Source organism: Orycteropus afer, unplaced genomic scaffold (assembly GCF_000298275.1).
Source record: "Orycteropus afer afer isolate SDZICR_OR568_19922 unplaced genomic scaffold, OryAfe1.0 scaffold00085, whole genome shotgun sequence".
Lineage (NCBI taxonomy): Eukaryota > Metazoa > Chordata > Mammalia > Tubulidentata > Orycteropodidae > Orycteropus > Orycteropus afer.
This window is the reverse complement of record NW_006921672.1, coordinates 4,355,055-4,365,925: the sequence shown is the minus strand read 5'-3', so window position 1 is coordinate 4,365,925 and position 10,871 is coordinate 4,355,055. Positions and strand designations below refer to the sequence as shown.

At 45.3% G+C, this 10,871-nt stretch overlaps 1 pseudogene; it reads right to left on the bottom strand.

Moving 5' to 3' along the window:
* Window positions 1-607: 607 nt before the first annotated feature.
* On the bottom strand, window positions 608-1,458 carry LOC103197902 (annotated as a pseudogene).
* Window positions 1,459-10,871: the final 9,413 nt, after the last annotated feature.

The window sequence follows — 10,871 nt, the reverse complement described above, 5'->3', positions numbered from 1 at the left end:
ACAATCATGGGAGAAAGAAGGGCTGCTTACACACAGGGAGAGAGCTCAGGGGGCAGGAGTGCATGGAGGGATGGACACAGGGAAGAGGTAACTATTGGGAGGAAGTGGGAGGGGAACTGTCGCACCGTGGTAAATTGTGGCCAATGTCATGAGACAAAGTGTATGTGAACTGCTGTATAGAAAGTGAATTTGCTCTGTAAATTTTCACCCAAATCACACAAAAAAACTAAAAATAAAAATAAATAGCCCAAGAATCTGATTTCTTCTTTATATTCCTTGGTAACATGGGAAACTGGATGTTACCCATTCCCCTTTATTGTTAAAAACTGAATAGAGGGAGGGGAATCGATATCTTGTCTTTTTTTTAAAGTGTAAGATTTTTCTGTATGCTTACTGGTCATTTGCTTTTCTTATTTTTTGAACCAGCTCAAGTCTCATAGGAGGAATCGCTAATAAGTGCCATTTCTTATCTTTCTTCTCATATTCTTTCTAAGCAGGCAAGGCCTTGGAAGCTGTGTATGTCTTCTACGTCCTTTCAAATTCAGCAGGAATTCCCAAAGTGATTGGAATGAGAAAGTCCTCTTTTCTCTTTGGAAGCCATGCTATTTTAATGTCTTGGTAATGAAACTGAAAACTGGGCCATATTCGTCAGGTTATGGAGAGTTTCAGACTGTTCCATGGACCCTCTCAGAGGTATGGTAGTAAGGAGTAAACTTTTGGCTTTATTGGCATTTTCTTTCAGAGTCTTCATGACCCTATCTACTGAAACTGCTTCTTCATGCTCCTTCCAGCAATCGTAATTTGTTGCCATGGCAATACTTGCAGAGCAAATCCCAGCCTACTTAGCAAGAACCACCTCTGGAACAGTAGTCATATTGATAACATCTGCTCCCCAGGTGCAGAACATGAAGCTTTCTGCTCTGGAGCTAAACCAAGGTGCCTTGATTGTGACCATGTCTCCTTGGAGTGACATCGGAGTCCTAGCTTCTTAGCAGTCTATATGAGGACCTTGCTCGTCTTGGGGCTGAATGGCTCAGTCATTGGAATATGGCACACTCCTCTGGCACAGAAACAACTCTCATCATAGAAAGTCTGAGGCCTTATGGTGGTCCTGTCAATGAACTGATCGACAATGACGATATCCCCAGGCTGAATCTCCTCCCTCAAGGAGCCACAAGCTGTGGTCACTATGATATGTGTACAACCCTCTTCCTTCAGAGCCTAGATGTTCTTTTGGTAGTTGACTTTTGAAGGCATGATGGTGTGCTGCCTCCATGCCTTGCAAGAAGAACACAGTCAACATTTTTTATCTTCCCCAAAGTTAAGGCATCAGATGGATTGCCAAATGGAGTATCCACATATTTTTAGGTTCTTCCTTCTAAAGTTTCTGGGTCATCTAGGACAGTTGCACCAATTATTCCAGTCTTCATGGGCCATGGTGGCGGCTGCTGAGGCCATGTCTACTGGATGCAAGGCACCTCTCTGTACAGTGCAGGAGAGGAGTCTGCAATCATGTACCTAGGCAAGAGAGCCAGGAAGTGGGAACTGGTTCAAATGCCAGCGTAGGACCGAGCAGTGCGGAGTCAGGAGGGCAGCCCTGACTCCCAGAGTTTAGTGTTACTGGTTGCCCTTTCTAAGTAACTTTTTGTTTTTCCCATGATGCTGTCAGGATTCTTTCATTGTCTTTGGTTTTGGTGAGTTTGATTATGATATGTCTTGGTGATTTTCTTCTGGGGTTTATCCTGTTTAGGGTTCATTGAACTTCTTGAATGGATATATTGTCATCTTTCATCATCTCAGGAAAATTCTTTTCCAACAAATCTTTGACAATTTTCTCTGTGTTTTTATTTGTCTCTTCCTGTTCTGGAATTCTGATTGCACGTAGGTTATTCTTTTTGATGGTATCCCACACAAACGTTAGGCTTTCTTCATTTTGTTTTGATCTTTTTTCTGATTGATTCCCTTCCAAAGAAGTGTTCAGGTATTTGTCTTCAATCTCACTAATTCTGTCTTCCACTGATTCAGGTCTACTCCTTTGTCCATTCAATATATTATCTATTTCTGAGAATTTAGTATTAATCTTCTGGATTTCTATCTGTAGATTTTGTATCATTTCTAATTTTTCAATTATTTATAGTCATTTTATTCTTGTATTGTCCTCTGAAATTGTTCTAAGGTTTTCTCTGTGCTTTCCTAGATTTTGTCAGTGTTTTCCTTGATCTGTCTCTCAATCCATTGAAGGCATCTAAATATAATTCTTTTTCATTCCTTTTCAGGGAGTTCGAATGCTGCTTATTCCTCAGGGATGTGCTCTGGGTCTGTATCTTGGCCCCTTGTTTCTCCTGCTTTATCTTGCTTCTTTATGTGGACTGTGATGGTCTGTTGTCTCCAAGACATTGTGACGTTTTTGTGTTTATATTTAATTGGTGATTATGTGTGGAAGTGATTTGCCCAAGATTTTAATTTTCTTTGTTTTGTTTGAATGCATCTGAGTAAGCAGGTTACTGTGCTCCTCTATTTGCTAGTTGGCAGCACTTATGTACTCACCACCTGTCTCCTTTCTAGTCATCAGCCTCCCATATGTCTATGCTGTCTTTGGCAAGCAGAGCCTATTCTTAGGTCCCTGGAATCTGAATGAGAATACTGTCACTTTAAATATCCAAAATGGCCACCGCCTGTAAACATTCAAAATGGCTGCGCCCTCTGGATAGCCGAAAGTCCACAGCTCAGTTTGTCTTCTTCTTTGCTGTATCCCTTTTCAGTCATTAGCTACCCATGTAGTAGTCCATGCAGCCCTTGGTGAGCAGGGCTGATTTTCAGTTTAATTCTCAGATCCTAACACCACTTGGAAATATTCAGGCTGTCTGTGCCATCAGGACAGTTGACAGTCTGCAGCTCCATTTGTCTCCTTACTCACTGTTTTCATTCAGGTTCTTCTACTAGTTGTTGTTTAATCCACGTCTGTATCCTTCCTTTCAAAGCTCAGGGCTCCAGGATTATCTTCTGTATCTGTGTCAATTGGTTTCTCTTTTCTTTGTTAAAGAGGGTCTGTGGCTTGTCTTCCTATTCTGCCATCTTACCAGAAGTTTCTTGTCCTTTCTTTTTAACGTGACCTGCTCCCTCCCCACATTGAAGGCTGCCCTCACTATGCCCTCCCCTCCCAGAGCCTGGACTTGGGCTTCCATTGCCTGATTGTCATCATCCCCAAGCAGCCATGCTGGTAGTTACTGAGCTAGCTCAGGGCTGGGCCAGCCTCCTTCTGGTTACTGCCCTCTGGGTTACTAGGACCTGAGGGCAGAGGCAGCCCCAGTACCTAGTCCTGCACCCCATGACCTTCTCTAGGCCCTTCCCAGGTTGAGTTTTCATGGGCCCCTTCACGGTCCTATATGAGGTGTACCATATCCATTTTTTTTCCCAGGAGAAAAGAGGTCAAGCCAGAGGTATCTCCATGGCCTGATGGGAATTAGATCAGAGGCCCCTCAAGTTCCCCTTCCCCAGGGCACTGGACATAGGTAAGGCCTTGCCTCCCTGCCAGGGCCCAGACCTCTCTAGTAGTGCCTGCCCAATCAAGAGTAGGGTCTTGACTACTCTTCTGGAGCAGAGGCTCCCACTCCCCTTTCTTACTCCCCAGGCACCTGGTACCTTGGACTCAGACCCTCTTGGGGAAACTTGTGTTGGAAGATAAGGATCTTGAGCAGTAAGTGGCCTGGCTGTGGCTAGACCCCCAGGGCTGAGAGGACCAAGGTGAGTCCTCCCTTGACACTAGGGCACTGGACTGATCCTTGGCCTCCCTAGGCTATAGTTTCCGAGGACCCTGTGAGGAGGAGATGGTAATAAGAAAGTCATGACTAACCCTTGTTGGACACAGAGTTTTCCAGCTGTCAGTGCCCTTCTCTGGTCACATGGGAGCCTCATGACATCCAAAAAAAGTGCATGGAAGGAGATGGCCACATCCTTTTTACAGAAGAGGACAACTGAGGCACGAGCTACACCCCAGGTGCTCCTGCAGGGCCCCTCCTGGACGGGGAGAGCAGGTTGGCTAGGCTGAGCCCTATGGGAGTCCAGGGAAGCCCCCCAGGTCTGAGTAGGCCTGACCAGTTCTAGGTGGCAAAAGTGGGTGCCCATTGGATGAATGGGACCTGGGGACTTGATATTCTAGAGCAAGGACCCCATAATGGGCATCTCTAGGCAGCCCCCTGGGGAGGGCATGCCTGGGCATGATCAAAGGATCAGGAGCAACCCCTCTAAGCTTGGTCAGACCTGAGCCCAAGTGGGTTTGGCCTCCAGCCCAAGACTGTGTGATGGTGTGTGTGTGTGTGTGTGTGTTTGTGTGTGAATGTCTGTGAATGTGAGTATATGAATATGATTACGTGTGTGTGGATGTGCACACATGAGTTTGAATGACTGTGGGTGTGTGTCTGTGCTTATGCATGTAGGCATGTGTGTGTGAGTATGTAACACATGTGCATGTGAGGGTTTGTGACTGTCAGTAAGTGTGTATGCGGGTATGGTTGTGTGAGTGCACATGATTGTGGGAGATTAATTCTGAATGTGAATGAATGAGAGTGATTGTGTCGGTGTATGAATCCTGAGTGTGTGTGACTGTGTATGCATTGACTTGGGTCTCTGGAGGTGAGAAATATATGTAAACATGAATATAAGTAAATGTGAATGACAGCAAGAGTGAGTGAGTGATGTGAGTGTGTGTGCATGAGTGTGCATGAGTGTGTTGATGTGCAAGCATGTGTGTCTTCCCAGAGTTTTCTCCCCATCTCTATATCTGTGTTTAGTTCTCTCTTCCTTTCTTCCTCACTCTCCCATTAATATTTTCGGAAGATTCCCTCCTCAGCAGCACTGACGGCGTGTGAAGAGACTGCCTCTGGCCCTTCATCAGACGGGTGAGATCACGTGGCTTCTGAGAAGGAAACAGGGTTCTGAGCAGTAGGGAGGGGAAGAGGTGGGCCAGCTGAGGCACCCCACCTTCCTCAACATCTGATTCACCTCCCCCTTGGCCCCTTTCTCTCCCTCCCCAAATCCTGGAAATCACAGCCAACAGACTGGTCTCCCGGACACCATCCCCTCCTCAGGTGGCAGGGAGGGCTGTGAATTATAGTTGGATGAACTGCCAGGTCGTCCCTGTTTCCAAGATGAAATGCTGGACTAGGGGGTATTGTGAGGTAGATCAGGAGAACTGGAGCCCTTGCCGGTGTCAGGGGCCTTCCCAGGCCCAGGTGGCCTGCAGGGCTGCAGCCTTTAAAAAGAATCAGGCCCCAAAAGACCCAGTGATGAGTGGGTGGGCAGAAAGCAGATCTCAGACCTCTCCCTCTTCTCACCATACTGACTTCCTCCTTGACTCCACATCGTGGACTAGCTGTGCCTCTCTGTGCCCTGGGCCTTGTCCTAAAGCTGGAGATCCTGGAAGTCCTGTGACGGGTTCCAGCATCAAACAGGGAAGTGGTGAGTGTGATGGAGAATAAGTGGACCTAGAATTAGGTCCACTTATTCTCCATCACACTCACTGGGGCCAATGGTGGTTCAGTGGTAGAATTCTCGCCTTCCATGTGAGAAACCCAGTTCCCAGCCAGTGTACCTCATACACAGCCATCACTCATCTGTCTGTCACAGGAAGCCAGTTATCATGCTGAACAGGTTTCAGAGGAGCTTCTAGACTATGATGGACTAAGAAGAAAGGCCTGGTGATCTACTCCAAAAATCAGCCAATGAAAACCCGACAGAGCACAACCAATCATGGAGATTGGGCAGCGTTCTGCCCTGTTGTGCGTGGGGTTCCTGTGAATTGGGGCCCACTCCATGGCAGCTAATAACAACAGAATTAGTCCTGATGGTAGAAGCCAGCTCCCTCCATTCCTGCTTGGTAGAAGAGCAAGGTTCTAGAGGGCTAAGATGGGATCCTTTGTCTACTGTTGCAAACTGAATCTCACACTCAACACCATCTTGTGTAAGAATTACTCAGCACCTTGGTTGGCTCAAAGACATCTCAGATAAGAACTGCCTGAGTTTGTGAGCACTTTATACTTTACACTTTCCCACACTTGATCCCATTTTGAGTTGCCTAGCAACTCTGAGACACCCCCCACCCTGCCCCTTGTCAGGATTACTCAGGTGATCTTATTGACTCTGGAAGATAGGTATTATCCCCATTTGAGGGATAAGGAGCTGAGGCCTGGGAGGTGGAGTGACTCCCCCAAGGTCACACAGCTAGGGAGCTCTTCATTCTCTTAGACTCCTAGGAAGACGAAGCCAGAGGGAACATTGCAGAGGGAGCTCAGAACTTGGGAAAGGGCTCCAAATCCTCTCTGAATCTTGTAGGTAAGGGCTTTTTGTTGTTGGTCTGTGACTTAGGAGATCCCATGTGTTATGGAGAAAAACTGCTCCATGATAGGGTTTTCTTGGCTGTCATCTTTACAAAAGCAGGTCGCCAGGTCTGTTTCTTCCGTGGTGCTGCTGGGTGGGGTTGAACAGCCAATCTTTTGATCACCAGCTAAGCATGAACCGCCAGGTCTGTTTCTTCTGTGGTGCTGCTGGGTGGGATTGAACAGCCAATCTTTTGATCACCAGCTAAGCATGAACCGTTTGTACCACCAGGGACCTTTTGTTGTTGTCATGTGCCGTCGAGTCGGACCAGACTCATAGGGACCTTAGCTAAGGGGTTTTGAAGCAGGAAGGTTACTCAGTGAGAACTGTGAGCCAGACTGCTTGCATCCAAATCCTGCCCCAAACAACTAGCTGTGTGACTGTGGACTTTACTTAACCTCTCTGTGCCTCTGTTTTCTAATCTGTAAGAAGGGAATGGCAATAGTGCCTTGCTCTTATCTTGCTGTGAGTGTTAAGTGAGTTAATAGGCATATGGAGCAGAGAGCAGTGCGTGACCACATTAATTGCTGTTTGTGTTTGCATTAACACTGGTGGCTCCTAAATGAAGCTTCCTTCTTCCCTTCTCACACTTCTGCCCACCATCCTTTTTTTTGAGGAATGAGTGATGCTGCCTTGAAGAAGGAAGTGGACCTGTGACCTGCCTGGGCAGGGATCCTCATGTTCCCTGAAAGCTACCAGAAGCCCCTGCCCATCTCTTTCTATGGCTGGTGGCTGATAGATGCCTGGTGGGCAAGAGGCATGCGTGTTTGATTAAGATGAGAGGAGGTTAAGACAGAAAGGTATATAGTGATCTGAAATAGTGAGTTACCTATACTTTCTGTGCCTTCCTAATACTGGATGTGGCTCAATGTGCAGCAAGAAAGACTTCAGTTAGACATGAAGAGGACTGCTGTCTTGTTCGGGCTATGAGGGTGAAAGAAGATCTGTGGGTGCCAGGTGAGAAGCAGTTGGGGCTGGCTTCCAGGAGGGCTTGAAGCAGCTGGGTTGGGAAGGAGAGGAGGTATAGGCCACAGAGAGGGGAGGCAGGATACAAGTGAAGGAATGGAATGATATGGGTGGGGTGGGAGAGAATTGAAACCCACTTGGGGGCGGGGCTGGTGGAGGGCAAGCCTGCAGGCAGAGGAGGCACGGCAGACAGGTTGGTGGAGACAGCACACCGCCACCCAGGTGGGGAGATGAAAGGGTCTGGAGCGGCTCCTGCGCCACGTCCCTAATCCTTGCTCACTCCTAAAGAGATGGGCATATTCCCCAAAGCTCCATACCTCTCTAGTATGTCCCCTTCACCTCCCAGGAGCATGCCCCACTCTTCCCCAGCTGGGTCCAGGGATGGATCCAGGGGGCACAGACAGCACACACAGACACAGGTCAAAGGGCTGATTATTGGGTAACCTGGGCTGGGAGATGTCTCAAGACCTGAGAGGTGCGTGCCATTTCTGATAATGGGTGAGAGGGAGCAGGACAGAATCACAGCTATAGAAGAAGGGAGGCTGTCTCCCCATCAGAATTAATTAACAGAGGAGTGACCTGATCCTTCTCTCTCTTCCTCTCTCCTTCCTTCCCTTTAATTCTTTTTCTAGCACCAAGTCAATTGCCTGCCACATAGGAGGCACTCATTCATCGCTTGAATTTACAAGCAGAGATAAGGATGCAAATTTAGGACTTTGCTGGTGACCTAATGCCAGGTTCAGCTCCTTCAGCTGGGAGGGTGAAGGTGGGGACAGGCCTAGGGATGGAGTTGGTGATGGGAGCAGAAGGTTAAAGGAAATGAAAGGGGGAGTTCTGGCTAGAGACCCGGTGATTTTGAGTGGTTTGTTCATACTCATCAGCTGAGACCAGGCAGTGAAAGCAATGGAAATAGGCAGACTGCTAGAATCCGGATGGAGATGGGAATGACAATATTCTGTTATTTTTAAATTAATCTTCACAAACAGTTACACAAAGAAATAATTGGACATAAAATTCTAGTTATGTCCCTGTAATTCAGTGCTTCCCATTCTTCAGCAGTGGGAAGGCCACCAATATAGAACTTTTAAAATCACCTCATTTGATATCAAACCACTTTTTTAACAGCTCTGTCACTTACTAGCTGTGTGACTGTGACAAGTCCCTTGACTTCTCTGCTTCTGTTTCCTTATCTGTGAAATGGGGATAATAATAGTATTTACTTTATGGGGTTATTTTGAGGATTAAGTGAGTTAATATTAATATTATGAGTTAATATTTTAATATTTTAGACCAAGAAGCAGTCATTTGAACAGAACAGGGATACTGTATGGTTTGAAATCAGGAGAGATGGTGTGTCAAGTTTATATCCTTTCACCTTACTCATTCAATCTATATGCTGAGCAAATAATCAGAGAAGTGGATTATATGAAGATTGTGTCATCAAGATTGGAGGAAGACTCATTAGCAACCTGTGACACGCAGATGACATAACCTTGCTTGCTGAAAATGAAGAAGACTTGAAGCACTGATGAAAATCTAAGACTACAGCCTGCATTATGGATTACACTTCAATGTAAAGAAAAACATAAATAAAACAAAAACCCTTGCAACTGGACCAATAAGCAACATCTTCATAAATGGAAAAGATTGAAGCTGTCAAAGATTTTATTTTACTTGGATTCACAACCATAGTCCATGGAAGCAGCAGTCAAGAAATCAGATGACAGGTTCTGGTAAGAAGGTGGAATAGGCAGAAAGACTACATAGACCATCTTCAACAAAGAAAAGGGAATCAATTAACACAGATACAGAAGATAATCCTGGACTCCTGAGCCTTCAAGGGGAGGATATAGAAGTGGACTAAACTCCAACTAGCAGAAGACTTTGCATGAAAACACCAAAAAAAAGGAGACATATGGAGCTGCAGTCTGGCAGCGATCCTGACAGCACAGACAGCCCAGATATTGCCGAGTGGTGGTAGAACCTAAGAATTAACCTAAAAATCAGCCCTGCTAGCTAGGGACTGCATGGAGGACTGCTCTGGTGGCTGGTGAATAAAAGGAGAAGCAGTGGAGAGGAAGGAGGGCTGAGCTGTGGACTTTTGTCTGTCTGGAGGGTGCAGCCATTTTGACTGTTTACAAGCAGCTTGACAATTTTGGATATTTAAAGCAACAGCATTCTTTCAGATTCCAGGGACTTAAGAACAGGCTCCACTTGCTGGGAACCCCAAGGATATTCCAGACCCAGACAACTGGAAAGGTGTGACATTCCCCTTGTTACTCTTATACCCCACACCCTCTTGGTGAACAAAGGTGCTGCCATCCCTCACTCCCACCCAGTTTCTGGGGCCCACAGGAACTCCATCACAGTTTGTGTGCTCTGATAGAGCTTGGGTGCCCTGCCCCGCCCTGCCCCGATATTTTTTTCTTTTTTCTGTTTTTTAGTTTGTTTTGTCTGTTTTAAAACTACGACTATTATTATTACTTTTGTCCTTTTTACTATTACTCTTTACTCTTTTCTTCCCAGGTTCTAGTTTTCAGCTTTTTTCTTTTCCCTGTTCCTGGTTGCAATTTTTTTTTTCTTTCTCATGGTTAATCCTGTTCTTTTTTTCTTTTTGCGTTTTTCCCATTTTTTTCTTCATTATTCTCCTTCTCTGTCTTTTTTCTCTTATTGCCCTCTAACCAGATATTGTAGAGGTTTTTTTTTTTTTTTTTCTTTTTCCCTTATTTCTTTTTTTTGGTTACTGTTCCCATGTGATTACATGGTATATTTTTTTGTCCATGTGCTTTTACTTTTTTGATGGTTATTCAATTGTTATTTTTGTCTAACTGAGTGGAAGACAGAAACAGTCCCCATACGACACAACTACACTCACACCTCCTGTGGCTTTGCTTACTGAGTGAGAGCCACCACTTCCTTATGCACCAATAGGCCAACAATAAACAACCACCAAGAATAGCCTGACTCACCCTTGCCTGTTCTTCACAAAGAGTTAACAGAGATCTAAGTACAACAATGCCACGATATCTTGGAGACAACAGACCATCACAGTCCATACAAAGAAGCAAGATAAAGAGGTAAAAACAAGGGAGCAGGATACAGACCCAGAACACATCCCTGATGAAGAAGCAGCATTGGTATGCTCTGACAAGGAATTCAAAAGAATTATATTTAGGTGTCTTCAAAGGATTGAGAGATAGGCCAAGGAAAATACAGACAAAACCCTAGAAGAATTTTGGAAGAAAATACAAGAATAAAATGACAAAATAAATGAAAAATTAGAAATGATTCCATATCTACAGATAGAAATCCAGGAGATTAATACTAAATTGTCAGAAATAGATAATACATTGACAGGGCAAAGGAGTAGAATTGATGCAATGGAAGACAGAATTAATGAGATTGAAGACAAATACCTGAATACTTCTTTTGAAAGGGATCAATCAGAAAAAAGATCAAAACGAAGAAAGCCTAAGGTTCATGTGGGATACCATCAAAAGGAATAACCTAAGTGTCATTGGAATTCCAGA